At 45.7% G+C, this 15,985-nt stretch overlaps 1 protein-coding gene and 1 non-coding gene across 2 annotated transcripts in view; one reads left to right on the plus strand and one right to left on the minus strand.

The window, feature by feature from the left end:
• Rnf43 (ring finger protein 43) overlaps nt 1–15,985 on the minus strand; it is a 73,229-nt gene that overhangs the window by 31,163 nt on the left and 26,081 nt on the right. The window lies entirely within an intron of this gene.
• LOC116910632 lies at nt 10,377–10,480 on the plus strand. Its single transcript, XR_004389171.1, has one exon. It is a non-coding gene; the product is annotated as a U6 spliceosomal RNA (small nuclear RNA).

A 15,985-nucleotide genomic window follows, 5' to 3' on the forward strand; every position in this document is an offset into this window, starting at 1 on the left:
CGCTTGCTAGGCAAGCGCTCTACCACTGAGCTAAATCCCCAACCCCTAACAGCATCTCTTTAGCTCCTAGGAACTAACTAAAAAGTAGCACACACAAGACGTTTTCATCCATTTATCAATCCCTAAGATAGCTCTTGTGTTTTAAAAATTATGTGCATGCGCCATGCAGAGGTGCCAAAGCCCCTTGGAGCTGGAGCGGCAGGTGGTTTGTGAGCTGCCTGACGTGGGTGCTGGAAACTGAACTCAGGTCTTCTGGGGGGCCCTATGTGTTCTGAACCACTGAGGCATCTCTCCAGCCCAGTAGTACTTTTTGTTCGCTTGATTTTTTTTTTTTAAATGTTAGAATTCTAAGAACTAAGGAGAATAAAACCAGAAAAACAGTCTTATCTTGTGTGTACAGAAGTATATAGTCTGGACAGACGTTGCAGGGGTTAAGAGCACTTGCACTTATTGCTCTGGCAAAAGTGCCTGGGTTCAGTTCCCAGCTCCTACAGGTGGCTAATTAATCACTGTAATTCCAGAGGAGCAGACACCCTCTTCCTGGCCTCCACAGGCCCTTGCACGCCCGTAGTGCAAAGATGCTAACCCATGTGCATAAGATTAGTCTCTCTCTCTCTCTCTCTCTCTCTCTCTCTCTCTCTCTCTCTCTCTCTCTCCTCTCTCTCTGGATTATTTATTCTATATAAGTACACTGTAGCTGTCTTCAGACACACCAGAAGAGGGCATCAGATTTCATTACAGATGGTTGTGAGCCACCATGTGGTTGCTGGGAATTGAACTCAGGACCTCTGGAAGAGCAGTCAGTGCTCTTAACCACTGAGCCATCTCTCCAGCCCCCCAAGTCTCTTTTTTAAAATATTGAAATGGGAGATTTGTTGGATACTAAAATCCGTTTTCTTTTACTTCCCCCGGGCCTTGCTCTATCTTTACTCCACAGGTCAGAGAACAAATGTCACCTCCACTATGTCCTATGAGCCAAAGATACCCATAATCTTACACTGGTTTTTTGCCCTCAACTCCTCAAAACAAGGCCTTCACTTTCCCTCTATCCAGCTCCTCGTTCCTAGATTTGAGCACTTTCCATTTATTTCCCTAGAGCCATCCATCTAATCTATTCAAAATTCTTGGAGGACAGAAGACATGAGATCTCCTGGAGCAGCTGGAGTTGTAGGCCATTACAAAACACCTTGGTGCATACTGGAAACTGAACTTGGGTCCTCTAAAAGGACAGCACATACTCTTAACCACTGAGCTACCTTCCCACCCCCTATTCAAAATTCTTAAGTGACTGTTAGTATTAATCAGCGTTCCATTATGGCCCCTCCCCTATTCACTTCCTCTGTGAGAGGTCCTAGTTATATAGTAGGTGTTCGATAAAATATTAGTCATGTTCTCCTTCCTGCAGAGTACATCCTGAGCTCCTCAGAGTCAGAGACAAGGTCTCCTTTCACTGCTTGCATAACGCCAAGCACAAGCAGGTGTTAGAAGAAACGCATGCTAAGTCACATTCTAACTAACAAATGACATGAATTTGGTGAGCACCTTTTCTTTTTTCTTTTTGTCTTTTTCTTTTTTTGTTTTTTTTTTAAATTGGATATTTGTTTATTTACATTTCCTACACCCAACCACCCACCCTTCCCCACCTCCCCGCCCTGACACTGGGGGGTCCAGCCTTGGTTGCAAGCCCCTTCAGCACCTTTAGTCCTTTCTCTCACTCCTCCAATGGGGACCCCGTTCTCAGTTCAATGGTTGGCTGTGAGCATTTGCCTCTGTATTTGTCATGCTCTGGCAGAGCCTCTCAGGAGACAGGTATATTAGGCTCCTGTCAGCATGCACTTCTTGGCATCTGCAACATTGTCGGTTTGGTGGCTGTATGTATATGGGCTGGATCCCCATGTGGAGCAGGCTCTGAATGGCCATTCCTTCAGTTTCTGCTCCAAACTTTGTCTCTATATCTCCTCCTATGAATATTTTTGTTCCCCCTTCTAAGAAAGACTGAAGCAGGGTTGGGGATTTAGCTCAGAGGTAGAGTGCTTGCCTAGCAAGCGCAAGGCCCTGGGTTCGGTCCCCAGCTCCAAAAAAAAAAAAAAAAAAAAAAAAAAAAAAAAGAAAGACTGAAGCATCTGCACTTTGGTCATCCTTCTTCTTGAGCTTAATGTGATCTGTGGATTGTATCTTGGGTAATCCAAGCTTTTGGGATAATATCCACTTATCAGTAAGTGCATACCATATATGTTTTTCTGTGATTGGGTTACCTCACTCAGGATGATATTTTCTAGTTCCATCGATTTGCCTATGAATTTCATGAAGTCATTGTTTTTGATAGCTGAGTAGTAGTCCATTGTGTAGATGTACCACATTTTCTGTATCCATTCCTCTGTTGAAGGGCATCTGGGTTCTTTCCAGCTTCTGGCTATTATAAATAAGGCTGCTATGAATATAGTGGAGCATGTGTCCTTGTTATATGTTGGAGCATCATTTGGGTATATGACCAAGAGAGGTATAGCTGGGTCCTCAGGTAGTGCAATGCCCAATTTTCTGAGGAATGGTGAACGCCTTTTCATTTGATCAGGAAATGACTATTTTTAGATTCCTGCTTTCTCGTCAGAAACCTGCAAACCTTCCCAACCCTCCTCTCTGGAGTCTGGCCTTGAACTCTTCTTCCCCAGGGCTGTTATACAAGCATACGTGTGCTGCCTATGGACTGCTTATAAACTCAAAGTTAGCTCTATAGATTTTGGACCTCATAAAAAGAGAGAGTTCTTGACTTTCCTTTTACCCAGCATGCCTAAGCCTCCTCTATTATTGTGAGAAAGACTCGCCTTTTCCAGGAAGACCTTCTTAGTGACCTCATCCTCTCTCAGGATCAGTGTGGGGAACCAAGAAATACTGCAAAAAGCCCTCCCACCAACACTTGCCAAAGGACCGTCTGTGAGCATGGACAAGTCAGTCAGAAGCCTACTACAGCCCAGTATACGCATGCACACACACAGGATCTTAAAACCACATGCCAAATATAGCACAGGAAATGCAAATTCAAGGAGGGAGAGGTCCACATTGAGATTAGAGGAATGTGAAATGCATGCCTAGACTAATTTGGTCTCTGTCCATGGCTTTGGAAGCGCTCTCTTGTCATTTGGGGCCCTGAAGAGAATCTTCAGACTTGACCCAAAGCTATCTTGGGGGAGAAGTCATTTAAAGGCTATTAAATCAGTTTAAGAAAACATCCCTTTAACATTGCCCAAAAGAAGCTCTTGTTCCCCCAGGGACGGGCTTTAGCTTTAGCTGGCTGAATGTCTTGGGTGAACTTCAATCCCTACTAAGATTTTATGACGGCCAGGCCCAGTGGTCTGTACAGAGAAGTTCTGGGAACTTCGGTTCAGTCCCTGTACTATTCTGAATTTTTCCTCCGAGGGAGTCTTTCTGCTTACCTGTGAGAAATGAAGTAACTTCTTTCTCTATCCTTTATTCTCAAAAAAGTTGATACACATGAAACCCATGATTAGCAGCCTTTGTTTCAGCTTCCAAGGCCTGATCAGCCTGCAGCCTACCCAGCCCCGGAGGATGTCTATACGCTACCTCACACCAAAGGCACGGGTATGTGTAAATAGTCCAAACAACCCTTGACTTGGTTTTTGTGGACTATGCGCTCTTTGCTGCTCCCTAGGTGCTCAAACCTCTCTATTTTTCATGTTAGGCACAGAGAGTTAAGATACTGAGAAGATAGCCTAGAGCTGGTAACCGGAAGAAGACTCACTCAGTTATCAAGCTGGCCCTGAACAGAAGTTCCTGTTGACGTTGGTCAGGAGACTCAGAGAAACGCCATGGGCATACTGAGTGGGTAGAGGTGCTTCGAGGGTCAGGGAGGGAGCCAAATTCCTCGGTTGGAGAGTTCACAGGGCAACAGCGATCAATACAGCACTTTTGATCTGCACAGTTACTTAGGTACCAAGCACCACTACCCTTTGTCCTTTTTATGCTTCCCTCCGCTAATGGAGCTCTTTAACCTGAATTAAGATTATGTTTACCTTTGATGTTGCAAAGTGCTTTATAGTCCCCCATTAGCTATTCTATTCTCATTTGCACCACCCACCTCACGAGGCAGGTTATCTCAAGACAGAAGAGACAACACAGTGGGCACGGAGCTTGTGACTGAACCCTGGCCATAGACTTCACAGACTCAAGCTACCGGTGCTTGGTAGACCACATGAGGAAGCATGGAGTGAACTCGGTCTTTATAAGAGTTTTCTTGGAGGAGGAGGGAGACCCAAGGCAAAGCAACCGCTCTCCAGTGATTTGATAAAAGCCTGCACATTTTTCCTTTTTTTTTTTTTTATAGTATAGAATAGAGTTTATTTAGGGCATGGGGAGGGGAGTTGAAGGAGTAGGGACAGAGAAAGGCAGAGAGAGAGAGAGAGTAGAGGAGTAGAGGTCTGCATGAGTATGTGGGGGGGGAGAATGGAGAGAGAGAGAGAGGGTAAGGAGCAAGAGGACAGAGCAAGGGCTACTTTGATTTGTTAGCAATAAAACTGACAGTTCTCACTAGCGCAAATTAAATGTGTGCCAACTAAACGCATCTTTACTAGGAAAGTGGCCCTCTTGACTAATTGCCCCCATAAACAGGGCTGAGAAGAGAGGGGGAAAAAAAAGTGTCTGAACATAATGGTGTCCGTTGTTTCCTGAGAAAGACATCAAAACTAATTGCAGAGAAGTGTCCCTTGACGATGTGAGCCTGGACACTGGATCTTCCTCATTGTCTGTGATACGCTGGGCTGCCTGGGCTGGCGCTGCACTTCTGACTATCCTCCCTTTGTAATCTTTCCTCTTCCTCCTTCCCTTTCCCTCTCGTGTAGACACACCCACACTTCCTGAGGATACACTCTCTATCTTTAGTAGGCACTCTCCTCAGGAGTTCCTCTATATCTGGTATTTTCAGATGATTCCTATGTCAGGTCCCCAAGGTCAACCTGGCCTGTGGTTCCGTGGGTCCACTAGACACCAGTTGTCTTAATGGTACCCGGGAACTCAGATATATGGAACCTAAGTATCACCTTCTCCCAGCATGCCACGCTGAGTCAATAAGCCCTCTTGTCTGACTTACCTTTGTTACTGTCTCCACCCTTTCCCTGGAGACCACACTGAGCACCACAGAGCCACTACGAGTCCTTCCTGTATCTAATCACTCCCCTTCTGTCCCCAGAGTCAGAGGCTCTAACCAGTCTCTCAGCATTCTAAATGTCTCTGTGTCGCTGTAGGAACAACCTTCCTAAACAAAATGCTAGCCCCATCATTGCTCTGTCCAGACATCAACAATCTGAACTAAATTCAGACCTTGTCCTATCAAGTATAGCGCTGTACGGCCCCTGGAAGCAGTAAACTTGTTTTTGCACTTTAACGCTGGCACTTCTAGGATGTGAGTGATCTTCCCTAGCTGAATCTTTATCAAAAGTAGGAGGAACAGGGCTAGAGAGAGGTCCTAAGCAGATAAGAAGTGTGTCTTGCTTTTTCAGAGAATCTGAGTTAAGTTCCTAGTGCTGTGTTGGGCTGCTCACACTGCCTGTAATTACAGCTCCAGGGAAAGAGAGCCAATGCCTCAGAGGGCATCCGCACTCACGCGTGTGCCCAAATGCAGGTGTACACATAAACACAATTAAAAATAAAGTTAATAGGTCATGTGTGGTGGTGCATGCCTTTAATCCCAGCACTGAGGAGGTAGAGGCAGGTGGAGCTCTGCGAGTTCAGCCAGCCTGGTCTACATAGTGAATTCCTGGCCTGTTTATAGTAATGATAATGATAATGATAAAATAATAAAATAATAATAATAATAATAATAATAATAATAATAATAATAATAATAATGTTTGGTTTGGGACCCTGTGACAAGGGACTTGAAATGCAGGTTTTAGGCATCAAAGCAGACCTGGTCTCCAGGTTCTCCCAGTATCCCTCAGTCCCTACCTGGCATACTGTCCCCAACTTGTCCAGAGGTTGGGCTGCCCTTCCCCCCTCTTCCCTATATAATCCAGACATTTTGGTCTCTTTCTTTTTCTTCTCTCTCTCCTCTTCTCCCTCTCTCTGACAATACTCTTATTGATTTCCCTCTTCCCCCTTCTCTCTCTCTCCTTTCCCATGGTGATTTCTCTGGCCTTCGTCCATGGGACCAGTGAACAATCCTGAGAGCGGCTTCCCAATAAATCTGCATTTAATATAATCTTATTTGGCTTGAATTGGCTCATTTCACCGGAGGAGAAATAACCTATCAATAATAATAATAAAAAATAATAATAAATTTTAAGAGAACAATATCCAAAAAGATCACTGTAGTGATGAAATCCCATATTTTTTTTTTCTTTTCTTTTTTTTTTTCGGAGCTGGGGACTGAACCCAGGGCCTTGCGCTTGCTAGGCAAGCACTCTACCACTGAGCTAAATCCCCAACCCCGAAATCCCATATTTAAGACACAAGCTATTTCTACACACAGTATGGCTACAAAGTATGACTTCTGCTTGTCTCCTTGGTGTCATTTCTGTTTCTTTCCTAAGTGTACTTCTTGTCCAAAACAAATGGTCCGACAGTTCTCACACTCTGTTAGGACAGATGCAAATCCCATTAGCCTTCAAGTGTATGCACTGCTTCTTTCATGGGGGGATCGCTTATAGAAATGCCCAAAACATCTTGTGCCTTTTTAGATTGTACACTATTTCTTACTTTGCACTTTATATGAGAGTGTAATTTCAGGGGAGGCTTGTCTTCCTATCTCACCTGGCAGTCTCCTAACATAATGATCAATAAATGAATTCTTTGGTATAAAAAGCTTGAGCTTTTGGTCTCCCAGGAGTGTGCTTGTTTGAATTACACACTAAGCACTTTTTAAAACAGCAAACAATTGAAAGAGGAGCTAAGTGAGTCTGGAACTCAGTCCAATCCTCAATCCATCCTAAATGGATGTCAGCCAGCAGGAATAGTCCAGACCTTGTTCCCACTTAAGATACAATAAGTTGGTTATTGGTCGAGCCACAGAAATCCATTTACATACTTTTATTTTTATTGTATTCTACTTTGCATGTCATCCTTGGTTACTTACCACCTTATTTTTGTGATAACATCTCTCGCTGAACCTGGATCTAGAACCTGGATCAGTAAGAGACCTCCAGGAATTTACCTCTCAACTCTGGCCTCACCTCCCAGTACTGAGGTCATAGATGAATGCGGCTGCATCCAGCTTTTCAACTGGATGCTGAGATCCACACTCAGGTTCTTAGGCTTGTGTGGGAAGTCAGTTTCCCAACTGAGCTCTCTTCTAAGATCCATCGAATACATTAAACATTATTTTTAGATTGACTTACATGTATGAGCGTCTTGCTTGCATATGTTTGTGTACCGTATGTGTGCCTGCTGCCCATGGAGGTCAGAAGAGGGCATCAGGTCCCCTTCAACTGGAGCTTGGGTAGTTTTGAACAAATATGTGGGTTTTGGGAACTGAACCCAGTCTTCTAGAGGACAAACAAGTGCTCTGAACCGCTGGGCCATCTCTCCAGCAACTCTCCCCCATTAGAATACATTTAAGCGAGAACATATTTGTCACAGAAATGGGCGGGACAGATCGCATGCCATCTGCACTAGGAATCAATCTCCATTAGTCTGATGACGACTCCACCCATGTAGAAAAGAGATTCTAACTGCCATGTATTTCACGGGTTCTGATGGATTTCACGTCTATCTTCAGCTAAGATAGACGTACACCTTCCTCTGGCTTTCTTCCAATATTTTCCTCTCGGCCCAGTTACCAAGTGGTAATTATATGACATCAGCTATCATGGGGTGGCCAGGACATAAGGCGGCCTCATAGAGTCATATAATATGGCACCAAGTTTCTGAATCACCAACCACAGGTGCATGGACTCTCCCCGCGCGCACTACATCCCTCTTCATAAAAGCCGCCTTATCTGCCATTTCTGTTGACACAGTGACTGCACTGAGGGCACTTTCCTCTGCTCTTCTTTCTTACTGTTTGTTCTCTGTCCGGGCGGGTACTCCTGTGTACAAGCTTGTAAATGGATTCTTGTGGTGCAAGAGTAGCTGGCACCCAGTCACCAGGCCTTGCTTCTCTACTCAGGTAGGCTGACCTCGGAAACAGCCGCATATCTGCTGGCTAAGCCAACACCCACCCGGGATACTTCAAAGGCTGAGTCCCCCTCCTAGCCAAATCACTAACTACTGTCTGCCACTAAGCTGATACTAAGCCTGGGCTTTGCCAGACCTGTGTCTGGAGCTGTCTTTCTCCCCAAAATAACAGTCCCTACACTTTCCTCCAAACCCTCTGTAAGAAGGAAGGATCAAATGGTACCCAGTGTTCCTGTACAGGGAATCTCTGGATGTGACCGCCAAGCATGAATAGATGGGCAGACGTGCATAGACACATTCCTTGTGGACATATCAGAATGGTACTAAAGAGTGCTCTTTACAAGTTGACAGGTATTTGATGAGCCATCTACTTTCTTCCTAAAATTGTGCTGGGTTTGCCCTCAGTCTCCTTGAGGCCAGAACACACATGATGTATACAAGGTCAACGATGATCCCCAAGGTCTGTTATCTAGTACTACACTCTGTCTGTGGCACAGCCAGCAGGCCCTGCGGGATTGTTAGGGTCTTCAAATAGCTCTTAAAGGGGGGAGGTTTTGGATAGGAGAAAATCAGCCATTTTAAAAAAAAGGGGTTCTGGTCTATTGACACCTTTCAAATGGATTTTTTTTGGAACATCTTGCTTTAGCCTTGAGAAGAAACAAAGGGTTAGGCCAGGGGAAAGTGCCTTTGTAATCCGTTTCTCACAAGTCTTCCTTTGAAAAAAAAAAAAAAAACCATTTCTGAGAGAGTCTTAGCTGGGCCTCTGAGGTGGATATTTGTCATAAAGACCAGATAAACTGAGCCTGGTCTCCAGATGCCCAAGTGGAAGGAGTCTCCCAAAGGCTGTCCTCTGACCTCCATGCACTTGCCATGGTACATGCATGACTGCATGCACGCACGCATGCACACACACACACACACACACGTAATAGTACAAATAATTTAAACATGATGTGTGGAGAGCTGAGGTGGGGTCAACACTGTGAAGGCTACTTGCCTGTGTAGAGCCAGGGTCTAATGTGCGGAGAGTGAGAGACTTTGGAGCACTCTATCCTAAATGGATGTCTTCATTAAATCCTTCTCTCCCTCCCTCCCCCTTCTCCCCTCCCTCCAGGGCTCAAGGCTCTAAGTGGAGAGGAGGCAGAAAGATTCTCCGGACCAGAGGTGAAGGATGGCTCACACCGAGGAAACAGTGGCTTGCAGACACAGCAGACACAGCAGACACAGCAGACACAGCAGGGCTGATACCCACATGACCTCACACCCATCTCAGCTTACCAACTCGGCAGGCAGCCACACAGTGGACCCGCACAGGTTCAAGCTAGAGGGGGTCCCAGCTCAGAGAGGGGGGAGTAGACATGGGTTCCCACCCCCAATTAAGAAGCTTTCTATAGTGGACAACTATTTGTAAGGGAAAAATTAGATTTCTCCAATGGAGTCTCACTGGGTAGACCAACCACACTTCAGGACAGGCCCCACACTCACCAACACAGACTGAACTAGATGGTAGTCTTGTTCTGTTTTTGTGGTAGACTTTTTGTCTCATTTTGCTTTATTTGAGTATTTTTTGTCCTATTGGTCTTTTGCTTGTATATTTTTGTTTCCGTTTGCGCATGCATGTGTGTGTGTTTCTTGGGATTTTTTTTTTTTTAATAAAGAAAAAGAGAGAGGGGGAGGACCTGAGTAGGTGTAGAGAATTTGGGAAGAGTTGTAGGGGAGAAAAAGAGACGAGAGTTTGTTCTCCCATACAAACAAAAGGACTCACCCTAAAGAGAAGACTCTTGTTCTGAATAAGAGGTGCTTACATTGAAACAGTATTGGGTGGGCTCTGGGGCTAGTGCCTATCATGCTAGCACTCTGGAGGCTGAGGCTGGCTGAGTGATCATGAGTTGGAGGCCAGCCTGGGCAACACAATGGGTACAAGGTTACCCTGGGTACACAGAGCAAAATTCTCTCCCAAACACCCCTCTCCTCTCAAAAAAAAAAAAAAAAAATAGGACATTCGCTGTTGTGAGCATCTTAATTTTACTGTGAAGATTAAACCGAGAGTGGAATGAAAATGGGTAGAGACAAAAACCAGCTATCCCAGAACCAGGACTGGCTCCATGAGGGCTTGACCTGAGGCACAGCGGCAGTTATGAGGGGTGAATTGAGGATGTTGTGGGAGAAGCGCTGAGAGTATCTGTTGACAGACTGGACGGTAGGAGGGGAGGAGTCGGTGTCCTAACCTGAGAAATGGGGCTGCGGCTAGGGTGCTTGCTTCAGTAGCTCACCTGCTAAAGTTGGAAGGACGCAGAGATTAGCATGGCCTCTGTGTGAGGATGGCATGCAAATCCAGGATGTGTTCCATGTTTTTAAAAACAGAACAAAAGATGTTCATTATCCAAAGGGGTAAACTGAACGTGGAGGGGTAGCCTTCAACAGGGAACATCTTGGTCACGGAAGAGGCTGAAGGAGAGACGACCTTTGAACCTGGTAGGCAGTTGGTGATGAGAATGGTGGTTTGAGCCTGGCTTGGTGATCCACGTTTGTATGGCTGGGACTCAGGAGGATAAAGCAGGAGGACTGTAAGCTGGAGGTCAGCCTGGGCAACCTGGGCTACATAGTGAGTTCTAAGCCATCCTGGACTACACAGTGATGTGCTACCCCAGCAGCAACAAGAAGAAGCTAGAGTTTGAGTGGACGAATTGGAGGTACAAACTTGCAAAACAGTGTTTCTGTCTTTAGACCTGGCCGTAGGATGGGGCGTTTTTTATTCTTTTAAAGATTTATTTCATGTATGTGAGTACACTGTAGCTGTCTTCAGACACACCAGAAGAGGGCATCAATCCCATTACAGATGACTGTGAGCCACCAGGTGGTTGCTGGGAATTGAACTCAGGACCTCTGGAAGAGCAGTCAGCGCTCTTAACCACCGACCCATTTCTCCAGCCCAGGATGGAGCATTTTAAATGCTAAGAGTAACATGAAAATGTTCAGAAGGAAAAAGTGCCAGAAAACGAAGTTTGTGGCTGTTTGTGGGCTCATCTGAGCTGACTTCACAGTGAGTCCAGAGGGATGATGCTGTGTTATTTGCTATGCCACAGGGCAGCTCAAACCGGCTTGGGTCTTTTTTTAAATTGAATATGATTAATATTGTTGCTGTTTCTGGTGTGTGTGTGTGTGTGTGTGTGTGTGTGTGTGTGTGTGTGAGTGAGAGAGAGAGAGAGAGAGAGAGAGAGAGAGAGAGAGAGCATGTCACGGTGCTCACGTAGAGGTCACAGAACAACTTCGTGGCGTCTGTCTACCCCTCTCTACCTTCATGTGGGCTCTGGGGATAGGACTCAGTGTGTCAGGTTTGTAATATTAGCATCAAGTGCCTTTGCCCAATGAACCTTCTCACTGGCCCCAACTAGTTTTTTGTTTTGTTTTGAGTCAGGGTCTTACCAAGTAGCTTGGGCTATCCTGGAACTCTGTGTAGACCAAGCTGACCTTGAACTCCCAAGTGCTGGGCTTCTGTAGCACTGCCCAGCCATCCTGTTGGTTTTAGCACAGACTAAGGGATTCACTGGCTCAAGAAAGTAGAACAAAGGAAAATGGAGGGCAGGGCAAACTGGGAACCTTCGCCCTGAAGAATGGCAGAGACTGAGCCAGAGCACTGGCTCCATCCCCTGGGCCGCATGGCCAGTTCTGTAGTCTAGTTAATTGTTTTCCCTAGGGCAGGCTCCCAGTGCCGCCTGCTGTTTTCAAGTCAATAAGACATTGAATGGCTGGTGGTGGTAGGTAGGCAACTGACCTAGCCTTGGGGACGTGACCTCTAAGGCTGCGTTTTATCTCTGCAAGCAAGACAAAAATCTATCGTAATCAAGTGGTCACTTAGGAAAGATGAAAGCCAATCTGTCTCAAGCAATGTTTGGCTGTTTCCATACGATGACAGCTGAAACGGTTAGGTCACAATGACTATAAGGTGGGGAGTAGCCTAGGGCAGTGGCTCTAACACAGTCTCCAGGCCAGAAGCACCAACCCCACCCACGAATTTTCAGGGAGTTTCAGGCCCCACGTCAGATGCACCAGGTCACCTACGTGAATTTTAGCAAACCTTCTACAAGTGTTCTGCTACACCATGAACTTGTGCAACAGGGACTGGAAAAGGAGACAACAATTCCTGGCATTTTCTCCACTAAATAGAAGAAAAACAACCAGGGAGGGAAGCCAAAAGTCAAGATTGGTCATGTCTCAAAAGGCAGATTCTGTATTCATGAAGAAAATCAGAGGATTCCTCTGTCACCTCCCCACCACATTGAGGCTGCCGGTGACCTCAGAGCTAACCAGTGCCTGGGGCTGAGCCATCAGAGAGCAAGTTTCCTTACACAAGTACTATATGAACTCTGGGTTTCTGTGATTCTGCCACTTAAATGGGACTCAAATAACCGCCCTCCCGTCCACCATGAACGGTGTTGAGCCATCCTGATTGACTTAGTGTCTGCGCTTGCATGAAGGGATGGACGGATTTCTTTAGAGATCGAATTGCCACCTTTCCCTTGAAACAGGGAAAATGTCAGTTGTCTCAGATGAAAGGAAGGACGCCCTCGCTCATCCTTAGCAAGTCAGTGAGCTGGGGCCCGAGCCCTGATGGACACTGAGGGGACATCCCCCAACCTCCCTCATACACACATACAGCGCACACACTCAGTTTACTGAATACACCGAAGGCTGGGAGCTGGGCACAAACGAGAACACAGTCGGCAGCTCTGACTTCTTTTTTATCCCAGTTCCCCAAAGCTATCTTCAGAATCAGCACAGAAAAATCCAGATGGAGAGAAACAGACAAACCTCAAATGCAAAATAAATAAGATGACCCAGAAATCTGAGCAAAATGCAAAGTAAACAACTGAAATGGGAGTTGGATGAGGAGTTCGGGTCTACGGCAGCCTGTGCCTTCCTGGGAAGAATGTCTCCTGGCTCTGTTTTCCTTTAGTTGGGAAGAGCGAGGCAAATGCTAAACTCCTGTTCTGCAGAGGAAGACTTTAGCTGCTTACACTCGAGATTTTGGTAGAAGGGACAAACCCTGGATCTTTGATGATTGGCTTCTAGAATATTCAAGTGAGGTTTTATTACATACCTGTTTAAACAGGGCCTAGGACTAGGCATCTAGATAGGCTGGTAGAGTGCTTACCTAATATGCACAAGGGCTTGGACTTGACCGCCCAGCACTGAAGAAACTAGACATGGTGGGTCACGCCTATAATCCCAGAACCTGGGATGTGGAGCAGGGAGACACAAGCTCAAGATGGTCCTTGACTACACAGGAAGTTTGAGGCCTAGGCTGGAGACAAACAACAAACAAACAAACAAACAAAGGCTTTGTCAAATGACCTCTTTCTGACATTAGTCTCTACACTTGAACATTTTCAAAAATATTAATCAGAAAAGGGCTTTCCTATATTTGGCATGGTGGCTAATATCAATAATCCCAGTGTCTGGGACACAGGCAGGAGGATTGCCTTGAGTTTAAGGCTAGGCTACAGAGCAAGACCATGTCTAAAATGAAGAAAGGAGGCAGGGTCAGTGTCTTTGGTCGCTAAGGTGCTTTGGTGAGTCGCAACTGGGTTTCCTGTATCATTGTTAGGGTCCAGAACACCCAGTGGGAAAACAGGCCTCGGAACTCTGCCCCTTCTCTAAAGGCTGAGACAAGGTTAAGGGGCTGCTTGTGCGGCTCAGTTGATAAGAATGCTCTCGCAGTACAAACAAAGCCTACATCTGTTCACCAGCATGGCAAACCCTGGGTGTGGCGGGTCACGCTTGTGATCCCAGTGCCGGGGAGGTGGAGGGCAGAGGATCAGGAGCTCAAGGTCATTCTCCGCCTAGACTACGTGAGACTTGGTTTCAAAAGACAAACACAAAACTCACAAGTTTAACGATTTCAGTGAAGTGCACAAAACACTCAATTGCTCAGCGACTTTCATTAGAGAAAGGAAGTGAAAGAGAGACTTGAAAGAAGCTACATTTTTTTTTAACACACTGAAAAATGTTCTTTTCACAGAGGGCAGTGGGGTTTCCCCGTTGGCCCTGTGTGCACGGCTACTCTCTCACTGTGAGCTCCCATAAAACCCATTGTACAGCTTACTTGGCACTTACTATAAACTCTGGACAGCTTATCTCTCCTATAGATCTAGTATTGTCTTAAGGTCTCAGTTAGCTAGTACCTCCAGGGCAGGAATGTTTGTTATCTTTGGCTCCTGCCGAGGTGGGGGCTCCATAGCATGGCTTAGACCCTAAAGTAGGGTCTGGGCATAGTGAGCCATTGTATAGCTTATTGGAAACATCAAATACTCAGGACCAAACGCAGTGTGGAGCCAAGGGGCAGAATGAAATGTGAGGGGGGAGGTTCCAGAGTTTGCAGACACGAGTGTGGATGGGAAATGAAGTTTCTACCTCCTTCCCTGCTGATTGTCCCTGGCCCCACCCCCCACACTTTTCCTTCCCAGCATCAGCCAGGTGCAAAGCAACAGGAAGTTCCTTAATTATTGCTCCAATGCATAAAGCTTGAAAGTCAGTCATTTGGAGAAGGCCCTATTATATGTTCCTGCATGTCCTGGGTCTTGGTGCTGTGCACAGAATACCATGGCTGCAAAGCCATAGTGGAGGCCAATCCTGGATGCCTGGCTTCTGAGCAAGAGAGATGAAAGGCTTCTTCTAATGTAATAAAGGACGGCCTCTCGGTGCCGTTTGAACTGTTTACAGACTGAGTTAACGATTACAGGCAGTGTGTATCTTGGCCAGGTGCCCGAAATTCTTACCCACCCGTCAGATATTATCAAAGAGCCCTTCCATGCCTGGCTGGAGTCTTTCCAAAGCACCTCACAGAGATGCCGACACAAAAGGAGTGTTCAGAATCAATCTCTCTCTCTCTCTCTCTCTCTCTCTCTCTCTCTCTCTCTCTCCTCTCTCCCTCCCCACCTTTCTCCTCTCTCCTTCCCCTCAACTCCTTCGCTTTCCTTTCTTCCTTTCCCTTGGACGAGAGCAAAATAGTAAAAAAAAAAAAAAAAAAAAAAAAAAAAAAAAAAAAAAAAAAAAAAAAATCAGGTGTGAACTAGACATTGAATATTGAGGACTGCTTTGGACAGAGGAAAGGGTGAAGGTCTGTTCTGGATCTGAGAGACTCTGAGTTAGGTGTAGGTATAGGTAAGAGTCTTTGCAGCCGGGAGGCAGAGGATGGTAGGGTAGAGAAATAAGATCCTTGATGTGAAACAAAAAGCTGTACTATGTGATATGGCAAACAGTTCCTAAGTAAGAGACCTAAATGAAATGACTACATATTGAACACTGGACAGAGAACAGAAAGGTTCAAGCTGGGGAAAAAAATGACCCTGATGCCAGAATAGGAACTTCAAAAAAAAAAAAAAAAAAAAAAAAAAAAAAAAAAAAAAAAAAAAAAAAAAGAAAGAAAAGAAAAGCACAGGCTAGCATCAGTGCTGCCTACCTATAAAAAATAGCCCAGGCTAGCTAGCATTGGCGATGCCTACCTATGATCCTAGTGCTTTGGTGGCTGAATCGGTACGGGTGCTGCAAGGTCACAGCCATGATCACACCTGGAATAACCAAACAGGCCTGATGTGGTGGTACACAGTTGGAAGGTGTAGCTGGGTGGGGGCCAGGGTACAGGAAGACCTTGTCTCGAAAGCAAAAACAAAAGTAAATAAAATAGGAAGAACTAAGATGCTTCTTTCTTGGGATGAATCCCAAAGGCCTGGATGGCACGAGTCTGGAGAGTTAGAATATAAATCCTGTAATCAAGAGAGATCCGGGAAACCAGGATTCTATGACACGAAAAGAGACTTATTACCGACCTCGGTGGGAAAACTTTCTGGGTACACAGACA

The sequence above is a fragment of the Rattus rattus genome, chromosome 9 (genome assembly GCF_011064425.1).
Source record: "Rattus rattus isolate New Zealand chromosome 9, Rrattus_CSIRO_v1, whole genome shotgun sequence".
Classification (NCBI taxonomy): domain Eukaryota; kingdom Metazoa; phylum Chordata; class Mammalia; order Rodentia; family Muridae; genus Rattus; species Rattus rattus.